The sequence below is a fragment of the Chrysemys picta genome, chromosome 9 (genome assembly GCF_011386835.1).
Source record: "Chrysemys picta bellii isolate R12L10 chromosome 9, ASM1138683v2, whole genome shotgun sequence".
Classification (NCBI taxonomy): domain Eukaryota; kingdom Metazoa; phylum Chordata; order Testudines; family Emydidae; genus Chrysemys; species Chrysemys picta.
In genome coordinates, this window is record NC_088799.1 from 62,463,569 (window position 1) to 62,475,308 (window position 11,740).

An 11,740-nucleotide genomic window follows, 5' to 3' on the forward strand; every position below is an offset into this window, starting at 1 on the left:
CGGGGGGGCAGATCTTCAGCTAGTGTTAAATGGTGCAATTCCATGAAAATCAGGAGAATTACATTCATTCATCCTAGCTGGGGATCTGGCCAAACAGTTTAAAAAGTTCTCAGTGGAAAAGTGCCTGAGAAGAATAACAGAAAAACTGTTCTTTAAGAGCTGGATCCCATGCCCACTGGAGCTGGCAGAAAGACTCCCATTGATATAGCATCAGGCCATTGACCCTCAAATTCCTCAGGCAGGAACAGAATTATATTGATAGTGAATGGGAAAACCCAGCTGGGTCTGGGGTTTACTTCCTTGGTCACATTTGTACAGAGACACTCAATTTTATCACCACTTTTTGCGTGTAATTTTCCATGAATAGAATAAGAACTTGCTTTCCACTTGTTTAAAATTTCCTTTCCTTTCCCATCCTTCATTCCAATTTTCCCCTCTACGTTGTGGTTTTCCCCTCTCTCTGAAGGACAAGTTCAAATGCACATCAGTCCTCTCACATAAGGACTTGTGAGTGGCTTAGGCCCCCATCCTGCACATTATTCCATGCAGACAGGCCTGTGCCCACAGAGAACCCTGCTTGCTTCTGAGCAGGTTCTGGGGTCACCTACATAGGCTCCCTTGCAAGATTATGGCCATAGAGTGTAGACTTGGAGATAGGGTTGCCAACTTTCTACTTGCACAAAACCGAACATCTTTCATAGATTCTAGGACTGGAAGGGACCTTGAGCGGTCATCGAGTCCAGTCCCCTGCCCACATGGCAGGACCAAATATTGTCTAGACCATCCCTGATAGACATTTATCTAACCTACTTTTAAATATCTCCAGAGATGGAGATTCCACAACCTCCCTAGGCAATTTATTCCAATGTTTAACCACCCTGACAGTTAGGAACTTTTTCCTAATGTCCAACCTAGACCTCCCTTGCTGCAGTTTAAACCCATTGCTTCTTGTTCTATCCTTAGAGGCTAAGGTGAACAAGTTTTCTCTCTCCTCCTTATGACTCCCTTTTAAATACCTGAAAACTGCTATCATGTCCCATCTCAGTCTTCTCTTTTCCAAACTAAACAAACCCAATTCTTTCAGCCTTCCTTCATAGGTCATGTTCTCAAGACCTTTAATCATTCTTGTTGCTCTTCTCTGGACCCTTTCCAATTTCTCCACATCTTTTTTGAAATGCAGTGCCCAGAACTGGACACAATACTCCAGCTGAGGCCTAACCAGAGCAGAGTAGAGCGGAAGAATGACTTCTCGTGTCTTGCTCACAACACACCTGTTAATACATCCCAGAATCATGTTTGCTTTTTTTGCAACAGTATCACACTGTTGACTCATATTTAGCTTGTGGTCCACTATAACCCCTAGATCCCTTTCTGCCATACTCCTTCCTAGACAGTCTCTTCCCATTCTGTATGTGTGAAACTGATTTTTTCTTCCTAAGTGGAGCACTTTGCATTTGTCTTTGTTAAAGTTCATCCTGTTTAACTCAGACCATTTCTCCAATTTGTCCAGATCATTTTGAATTATGACCCTGTCTTCCAAAGCAGTTGCAATCCATCCCAGTTTGGTATCATCCGCAAACTTAATAAGCATACTTTCTATGCCAATATCTAAGTCGTTGATGAAGATATTGAACAGAGCCGGTCCCAAAACAGACCTGCGGTACCCCAATCGTTACGCCTTTCCAGCAGGATTGGGAACCATTAATAACAACTCTCTGAGTACGGTTATCCAGCCAGTTATGCACCCACCTTATAGTAGCCCCATCTAAATTGTATTTGTCTAGTTTATTGATAAGAATATCATGCGAGACCGTATCAAATGCCTTACTAAAGTCCAGGTATACCACATCCATAGCTTCACCCTTATCCACAAGGCTCGTTATCCTATCAAAAAAAGCTATCAGATTGGTTTGACATGATTTGTTCTTTACAAATCCATGCTGGCTATTCCCTATCACCTTACCACCTTCCAAGTGTCTGTAGTTTCCTGGGTTGTTTTTATTTCCCTTTTTGTAGATGGGCACTATATTTGCCCTTTTCCAGTCTTCTGGAATCTCTCCCGTCTCCCATGATTTTCCAAAGATAATCCTTGCCCTGCCTTGCCCTGCCCTGCCCTCCCCTGCCCCATCTCTGAGGCCCTGTCCCTGCCCTGCTCCTTTTCCGAGGCCCTGCTCCCACTCACTCCATTCCCCCACCCTTCGCTCGCCAGAAATTAGGAGTTCAGGCTGAGGCAGTAAATTGGGATGCGGGAGAGGGTGAGGGCTCTGGCTTGGGGTGCAGACTCTGGGGTGGGGCTGAGGATAAGAAAGAGTTCGGAAGCTGGGGAAGCGTGCAATCAGAAAATGCAAAACAAAGGGAAGGAGTTTGTACATATTTTTTCTTCTATTAAAAAAAAAAAAAATCAGTGAAACCAGGGTGCTGAGATTCCAAGCTGAAAGAGGAGATTGAGTAATATATGAAGAGTAAACAAGAAAAAACAGCTGCTCCTTGACTCCATTTCTAAACACGATCTCTTGGAGAAAATAAATTAATAAAACGGTCAATCAGTCAAAATTAACTTTAGAGAAAGAAGTTTGGGTTTTTTTTTGCACAAATCCACTTATTTCAAGCAGTGTAAAAGGAACTGAAATCTTAGATAGGTGGGCCAGCTCCTCCATACAAAACAAGCATGCATAAAACATATAACACAATGGTCCACACCTCCTTACAAAGCACCAGACTGAAATCTCCAGCTGATTCACAGTAGTCACAAAATTGCCATTAGATGGAAATGCCAATCAATGACTGGTGGCATGGACTGAACTTTAAATAATAACTTAGATATGAAGGACTAAATATTCCTGGTGAAATCCTAGGCCCATTAAAGTCAATGGAAGTTTTGCCAGCAATGGGACCAGGATTTCACTCTCCAGCACCAGTCTTCTGAGCCATTCGGTCCATTTGGGAATTTGTTTTTGATGGGAGGTCCCTTTTTGACATCTTAATTAATAGGCCTGTATCACAGATGCACAGGATCGGTGCAACCCCAGCTGGGATGATCTGGGATGATCACTTCACCCCTCCCCCACACCACGTGGCTAACAGTGGGGAATATTTCTGTTCAGCAGAGCAGGAAGGGGCACCTCTGAATGTCCCCTTAATAAAATCACCCCATTTCAACCAGGTGACCGTGAATGATAACACTCTCCTGAGGATAACAAAGAGAGATAAGGAATGGATGTTGTCTGCATCCCAGCAAACACCGGGATCATACGCTGCCATGCTTTGTTATGCAATGATTCCAGACTACGTGCTACTGGCCTGGCGTGGTAAAGTATCCTACCATGGCGGACGGGATAAGGCAGCCCTCCCCAGAAACCTTTTGCAAAGGCTTTGGGAGTACATCAAGGAGAGCTTTCTGGAGATGTCCCTGGAGGATTTCCGCTCCATCCCCATACACGTTAACAGACTTTTCCAGTAGCTGTACTGGCCGCGATTGCCAGGGCAAATTAATCATTAATCATTAAAGACGCTTGCTTTTAAATCATGTGTAATATTTACAAAGGTACACTCACCAGAGGTCCCTTGTGCGCCCTCAGGGTCTGGGAGCACGCCTTGGGTGAGATTGGGGGTTACTGGTTCCAGGTCCAGGGTGATAAACATATCCTGGCTGTTGGGGAAACTGGTTTCTCCGCTTCCTTGCTGTGAGCTATCTTCATGGTCTTCATCATCATCTTCCTCGTACCCCGAACCCACTTCCCTGTTGTGTGATTCTCCATTGATGGAGTCAAAGCACAGGGTTGGGGTAGTGGTGGCTGCACCCCCTAGCATGGCATGCAGCTCCGCGTAGAAGCGGGATGTCTGCAGCTCTGCCCTGGACCTTCCGTTTGCCTCTCTGGCTTTGTGGTAGGCTTGCCTTTGCTCCTTAATTTTCATGCGGCACTGCTGTGCGTCCCTGTTATGGCCTCTGTCCTTCATGGCCTTTGAGACTTTTTCTAATATTTTGCCATTTTGTTTACTGCTATGGAGTTCAGCTAGCACTGATTCGTCTCCCCATACGGCAAGCAGATCCCGTACCTCCCGTTCGGTCCATGCTGGAGCTCTTTTGCAATCCTGGGGCTCCATCATGGTTACCTGTGCTGATGAGCTCTGCGTGGTCACCTGTGCTCTCCACGCTGGGCAAACAGGAAATGAAATTCAAAAGTTCGTGGGGCTTTTCCTGTCTACCTGGTCAATGCATCTGAGTTGAGAGTGCTGTCCAGAGCGGTCACAATGAAGCACTCTGGGATAGCTCCCGGAGGCCAATACCGTCGAATTCCGTCCACACTACCCCAAATCCGACCCGGAAAGGCCGATTTCAGCGCTAATTCCTTCGTCGGAGGTGGAGTAAAGAGTTTAAAGGGCCCTTTAAGTCGAAAAAAAGGGCTTCGTTGTGTGGACGTGTCCAGACTTAATTCGATTTAACGCTGCTAAATTCGACCTAAACTCATAGTGTAGACCAGGCCTTATGTATATTTGAAAACCTCACCCTAATCTTGGGACAGTCAATATTTTACAAAGGCATCATTTTTGCCATTTCTTTCCCAACACCCAGCTATTATGTTGTTAATAGAATTTTTCCCCTCTCCTATCCACCTGCTTCTCTGATTTGATTCATTTGGGAGTAAAGTTCACCTCCGATCTGAAGGCTTAAGTGGAGCCTTGGACTATATCTGCACTCAGACTGAAAGTGTGGCTCCCAGGCTGGGTAGATAGACACACACTAGTTCCACTGAGCCAGTGCACTAAAATAGCCATGTGGCTGTTGCAGTGTGGGAGGTGACACAGGCTAGCTGATGGAGAATCAACCAGTCTGACCCCCGGGGTCCATATGTGGGTGGCAAGCCTGGACCACCACCCATGCTGCAGTGTGTACACTGCTATTTTTAGCCCCCTAGCTCGAGTGGAGCTAAAACAAGTCTGTCTACCTGGGCTGGGATGCATGCTCCCAACTGCAATGTAGACATACCCTGGTGTCTTCCTGGCCTTCTGCACTAGGGAAAATTTGATTCATGATAAGCACAGAACCATAGATGGAAAGGTTTTTTATCTTGAATCATTCAGTATATTCCGTAGAGTTGTATTTGTATGTGTCTATTTGATTGTGTATAGCACCCATTGCCATGACCGCTGAACGCCTCACATTCAGGACCAAAATAAACACATCCAAGTCACCCAAATGGATGAGTCAGGAAAATTAAACATAACGCCCTTGTCTTAGTGATGGCTGGTTCATTTAATACAATGCATGAACAAATAGGTGATGTTTGTACACGGCCCTGATGGACTATCAAATGGAACAGGTTTCACTGGTGAATGGGTTCAACTGAGAACACCTCATCCACCAATCACGGACAATTCAATTCCAAGAGCTGACAGCAGGAGAGTCCCTGAAGATCTTAACCAGTGCGATAGGGCACAGAGGGAGAAGGAGCTGCCACCCAGTGTACTGCTCAGAGAACGTGTCTTATATGTGCCTAGTGCCAGCCAAGCTACTGCATTAGCCTCTTTCATATCTTCCCCAGTCCCAGTATTCATGAGCATACTGTGTTCTTCTCTAGTGCCTTTCATTTGAGCATCTTAAAAGCACTGTACAAATACTAATGAACAACCTTCTGTGAGGCAGGTAAGTATTGCTGCCCTCATTTAATCCAGGAAGTTTTTGGAGAATGCTGGAGGAACTAGATAGGAGCCATGGTGGGACACAATCAAAGAGCCATTCTTTCCCTGCCCACCTTGGCTGGGAGAGGTGCAAGCAGGTATGCACTGCCCCATAGCCCTGTGCACCTGAACCAGGTAGCCCATACAAAGCAGTAAAGGGGTTCCTTACTCCCCACACGTGTCTTACACATGCCTAGTGCCAGCCAAGCTACTGCATTAGCCTCTTGCATATCTTCCCCAGTCCCAGTATTCATGATACTGTGTTCTTCTCTAGTGCCTTTCATCTGAGCAAATACTAATTAACAAACCTTCTGTGAGGCAGAGTTTTTGGAGAGTGTTGGGAGACAACTTCCTGATGCAAGTGCTGGAGGAACTAACTAGGGGTCATGCTCCTCTTGACCTGCTGCTCACAAACAGGGAAGAATTGGTAGGGGAAGTAGAAGTGGGTAGCAACCTGGGCAGCAGTGACCATAAGATGATTGAGTTCAGGATCCTGACAAAAGGAAGAAAGGAGAGCAGCAGAATACGGACCCTGGACTTCAGAAAAGCAGACTTTGACTCCCTCAGGGAACTGATGATCAGGATCCCCTGGGTGGCTAATAAGAGGGGGAAAGGAGTCCAGGAGAGCTGGCTGTATTTTAAAGAAGCCTTATTGAGGACACAGGAAAAATCCATCCCGATGTGCAGAAAACATAGCAAATATGGTATGCGACCAGTTGGCTTCACAGAGAAATCTTCGGTGATCTTAAACACAAAAAGAAAGCTTACAAGAAGTTGAAACTTGGACAGATGGCTAGGGAGGAGTATAAAAATATTGCTAGGGCATGCAGGGGTGTAATCAGGAAGGCCAAAGCACAATTGGAGTTGCAGCTAGCATGCGATATGAAGGGTAACAAGAAGGGTTTCTAACAGTATGTTAGCAACAAGAAGAAGGTCAGGGAAAGTGTGGGACCCTTATTTAATGGGGGAGGCAACCTAGTGACAGATGATGTGGAAAAAGCTGAAGTACGCAATGGTTTTTTTTGTCTCGGTCTTCACAGACAAGATCAGCTCCCAGACTGCTGCACTGGGCAGCACAGTATGGGGAGTAGGTGAACAGCCCTCAGTGGTGAGAGAACAGGTTAAGGACTATTTAGAAAAGCTGGATATGCACAAGTCCATGGGGCTGGATGCAATGCATCCGGGGGTGCTGAGGGAATTGGCTGATGTGATTGTAGAGCCATTGGCCATTATCTTTGAAAACTTGTGGCAATTGGGGGAGGTCCTGGATGATTAGAAAAAGGCAAATATAGTGCTCATATTTAAAAAAAGGAAGAAGGAGAACCCGGGAAACTACAGACCGGTCAGCCTCACCTCAGTCCCTGGAAAAATCATGGTGCAGGTCCTCAAGGAATCCATTTTGAAGCACTTGGAGGAGAGGAAGGTGATCAGGAACAGTCAACATGGATTCACCAAGGGCAAGCCATCCTGACCAACCTGATTGCCTTCTATGATGAGATAACTGGCTCTGTGTATACGGGGAAAGTGGTGGACGTGATATATCTTGACTTTAGCAAAGCTTTTAATACGGTCCCCCACAGTATTCTTGCCAGCAAGTTAAAAAAAGTATGGATTGGACTATAAGATGGATAGAAATCTGGATAGATTGTCGGGCTCAATGGGTAGTGATCAAGGGCTCGATGTCTACTTGGCAGACGGTATCAAGCAGAGTGCCCCAGGGGTCGCTCCTGGGGCCAGTTTTGTTCAACATCTTCATTAATGATCTGGATGATGGGATGGATCGCACCCTCAGCAAGTTCGCGGATGACACTAAACTCGGGGTAGAGGAAGATATGCTGAAGGGTAGGGATAGGGTCCAGAGTGACCTAGACAAATTGGAGGATTGGGCCAAAAGAAATTTGATCAGGTTCAACAAGGAGAAGTGCAGAGTCCTGCACTTAGGACGGAAGAATCCCATGCAGTGTTACATGCTGCAGACTGACTGGCTATGTGGCAGTTCTGCAGAAAAGGACCCGGGGATTACAGTGGAAGGGGAAGCTGGATATGAGTCAATAGTGTGCCCTTGTTGCCAAGAAGGCTAATGGCATATTGGGCTGCATTAGTAGGAACATTGCCAGCAGATCGAAGGAAGTGATTATTCCCCTCTATTCGGCACTTGTGAGGCCACATCTGGAGTATTGCGTCCAGTTTTGGGCCCCTCATTACAGAAAGGATGTGGACAAATTGGAGAGAGGGCAACCAAAATGATTAGGGGCTGGGGCACATGACTTACGAGGAGAGGCTGAGGGAACTGGGGTTATTTAGTCTACAGAAGAGAAGAGTGAGGGGGGATTTGATAGCAGCCTTCAACTACCTGAAGCGGGATTCCAAAGTGGATGGAGCTAGGCTTTCTCAGTGGTGGCAGATGACAGAACAAGGAGCAATGGTTTCAAGTTGCAGTGGGGAAGGTCTAGGTTGGATATTAGAAAAAAACTGTTTCACTAGGAGGGTGGTGAAGCACTGAAATGGGTTACCTAGGGAGGTGATGAATCTCTATCCCTAGAGGTTAAAGCCCGGCTTGACAAAGCCCTGGCTAGGATGATTTAGTTGGTGTTGTCCTGCTTTGAGCAGGGGGTTGGACTAGTAGACCTCCTGAGGTCTCTTCCAACCGTAATCTTCTGAGTCGATGATTAATAATAATAAAAGTTTTATTAAATAAATACATTAAAAGTGTGAAACCAAAGGCTGGTTGCATATTTACTGTATCCCCTTTGGACTCAGTGCACAGTGATCCCATTAGAGACAGGGTCACGCTATATCAAGCATGGTAGAATTCCTCAGGTTCTGAGGCAAGCAAACCACTTATATCATGTGATGATATATCACAGTCAGTATTGCAAACAGGCTTTGGGAATGGATGAGTAACTAATTGGAATTCCCCCAGGATAGGAACACAGCCACCAACATGATAGGCAGAGAAGGGAAATGTTATCAGCTACTCCTTTTGCTCCAATAATTCATGGTAACAGTATAGAAACAGGTTTCAGAGTAATCCGAAGAAGTGGGCTGTAGTCCACGAAAGCTTATGCTCTAATAAATTTGTTAGTCTCTAAGGTGCCACAAGTACTCCTGTTCTTCTTTTTTAGTATAGAAACAGTTTAGAAAGGCCCTGTTAATTTTTGAATATCTAGTAATTACGGCCCGATTCATCAGTCCACGTATATTCTTGAAGGTACTTAAGCACATGCTTAAGTTTAAGCACGTGTTACTTAACCATGTGCTTAAAGTTTAGCATGGGCTTAAGTATTTTGCTGAACAGTAATGAATTTAAGCCTGTGATTAAATGCTTTACTAAACTAGATCCTCTGAAAGGAACTCACTGTGCTAAAGACATACTGCTCTGTTTAATTATTAGTGATAGTTAAAGCTCTTTGTCTGTCTAATCTATTTATCTAATTTATTTGTGCATTTTTAACCAAAAATTTTATGACCGCATCTGCTAAAGGCAAAATGCTGCAGCTTTGAATTACAGTTTTTGCATAATGTAAGTGTGATAAATGATAATTCCTTTACCATTCCCTGCAAGGCAATATGATTTTTGTAGTAGACACTGCATATATAACCAACTGCTAGTGAGTATATTACTTGGTCTATGCTGAGCATGAACAACTTGTGGATGTGGGTCTTTTCCACCTCCTACCTTAGAGCCTACCCTTTTAGCTCAAGCTGTAACATTTTATTCTTTTAGCTTTGTAGGCCACCAGTTCAATCCCTACTATCAGCCAAGATGGTGGCCATCACAGATACATTCCATAGATGATACTACAGTGCCCTGATACAATACAATTACAGCTGGCCAGGAAATTATCTTTTTCCTGTGAAAAAGCTTCAGCTAAATTATTTTGTCAAATAATTTAAGGTTTTCATTGAACACACAAAAATTTCCATTGAAAAAGGACTTTTTTTGTGTGAAAAATTCCGCAGTTGGAAAAAATCAGCTTCTGTGTGAAAAAATGTTTTGACAGAATTTTTTCTGAGATTCTTTAAATGCAATGCAGAAGATGCTGCACATTGACAGAGTATCTGGGAGGCAGAGGTTTTGGAGCAATCAAGCAGCAAAATTTTTATTTGTTTCTGAAATAACATAATTTCCCTTTTGGCTGCAAACAGAATTGAGAGAATTGGTGGTAGTGGTTCTGTTCAAATGTGGTTATTTCAGGCTGTGATGCAGTGTACAAACCCTGCACTAAGTGGGAAGGTGCCCACTTCCCGGAACCCAATACAACTAAGCGGGAAGGGGTTAATGAGAGCCTGTGGGCTCAATTAACTCCCTTCACTTCACCTGTGAGTGGCTAAGCTTGGTGGGAGGATGTTAAAAGGGGAAAAACCCAGCTCAGTGTGGGCTGAATTAGGAGAGGAAGGGGAGCTCACTGAAGGAAGGCCTACCTGGGGTTGGATGATAACCAGACACTGCTAGACATCAGGCTAGGCATGGGATTCTTACAGGTACTTTGTTCCCAGGACTATGGGCTTTTTCCTTTTTGGGTTCTGTAGAGCAGTGAGTCTAGGAAGGGGCAGCTGGAAAGGCCTAGAGCAGGGGTCTTAAACACGCGGCTCGTGGGCTGCTTGCGGCCAGCGGGGTGATTTTCTGTGGCCCGCGAGCCCCTCGCAGCCCTCCCGCCCTCCCCCAGTGTTTTCCAGAGCCTGCCCTGCTCCCCGACGTGCACTGGGAGCAGGGCAGGCTCCCTATCTGCCCTGCCCTGCGCAGCTCCAGGAAGAGGCTGGAACATGGGGAAGGGGGGGGCGGAGGGGCTCTGTGTGGCTGTTGCTTTAGGCAGCACCCCCAGCAGCTCCAATTGGCCAGGAACTGCAGCCAATGGGAGCTGCTGGAGGCAGTGCTTCAAGCAAGAGAAACACACAACCCCTCCGCCCCCCCCCCCCCCTCCCCATGTTCCAACCTCTTGCGGGGGCAGGGCAGACAGGCAGGCAGGCAGGGAGCCTGCCCTGCCCCCGGTATGCGCCGGGCCAGATCCTGTCCCCTGAACTCCTCCTGCAGCCGAACCCCCTGCCGAGCCCCCTGCTGCACCCTGCATCCTGACCCCCTGCCATACCAAGCACCCCTCCTGCATCCCAACCCACTGCCCTGAGCCCCATGCCGAACCCCTCCTGTGCCCTGACCCCCTGCTGTACCCCTCCTGCACCCTGCCCCCTGCCCTGAACCCCCTGCCACACCCCACACTACTCTTGCACCCCAACCCACTGCCCTGATCCCCCTGCTGCACCCTGACCCCTTGCTGTACCCCTCACCCCTCCTGCACCCCACATCCCAACTCCCTGCCCTGAGTTGGGGTGGGGATTTTGGGGAAGGGGTTGGAATGGGGGCAGGAAAGGGGTGGGAAGAGGCGGGGCAGGGGCAGGGCCTCCTGGAAGGGGTGGAGTGGGGGCAGGGCCAAGGGTGGTGGGGGGAGGTGTCAGTAATGTGGCCTTCGGGCCAATGTACTAGTCCTCATGTGGCCCTCGTGGTCATTTGAGTTTGAGACCCCTGGCCTAGAGGCGGGTTGTGGTGGGAAGCAGTGTGTCTGGATAGACAGACTTTGGCTACTTATTACAAGATTGCTAGTCTGGAAGCCAGAGAAGAGGGAGGGCCTGGGCTCTCCCCTGCCCCCCAGCCACAGACAAAGGTGGTGGAGAAGCCCTGGAAATGATATAAGTCTGTTGCTGGGCTATAGATGTACAGGACTTGGTTTACCCTGGCAGGGGTGAGACTGTAAGTGAGCAGGCTGAGCGATGAGAAGACGTGGAAGGCAGAGCACTGTGGTAACACAGATTAGAAACTGGAGAGGCGATGCTGCTGCTATTGGGCCTGATTCTCCTCGCTCTCCCTCCGGTTTTATGCTGCCTAACTCTATGGAGTCTAGTTCTGCTTTCTGTCTGATTCCAGTGGGACAGATGGAGCTTGGACTAAGCACCTGATCAGTGGAGTAAGGAACCCCTTTACTGCGTTGTATGGGCTACCTGGTTTAGGTGCACAGGGCTATGGGGCAGTGCACACCTGCTTGCACCTCTCCCGGCCAAGGTGGGC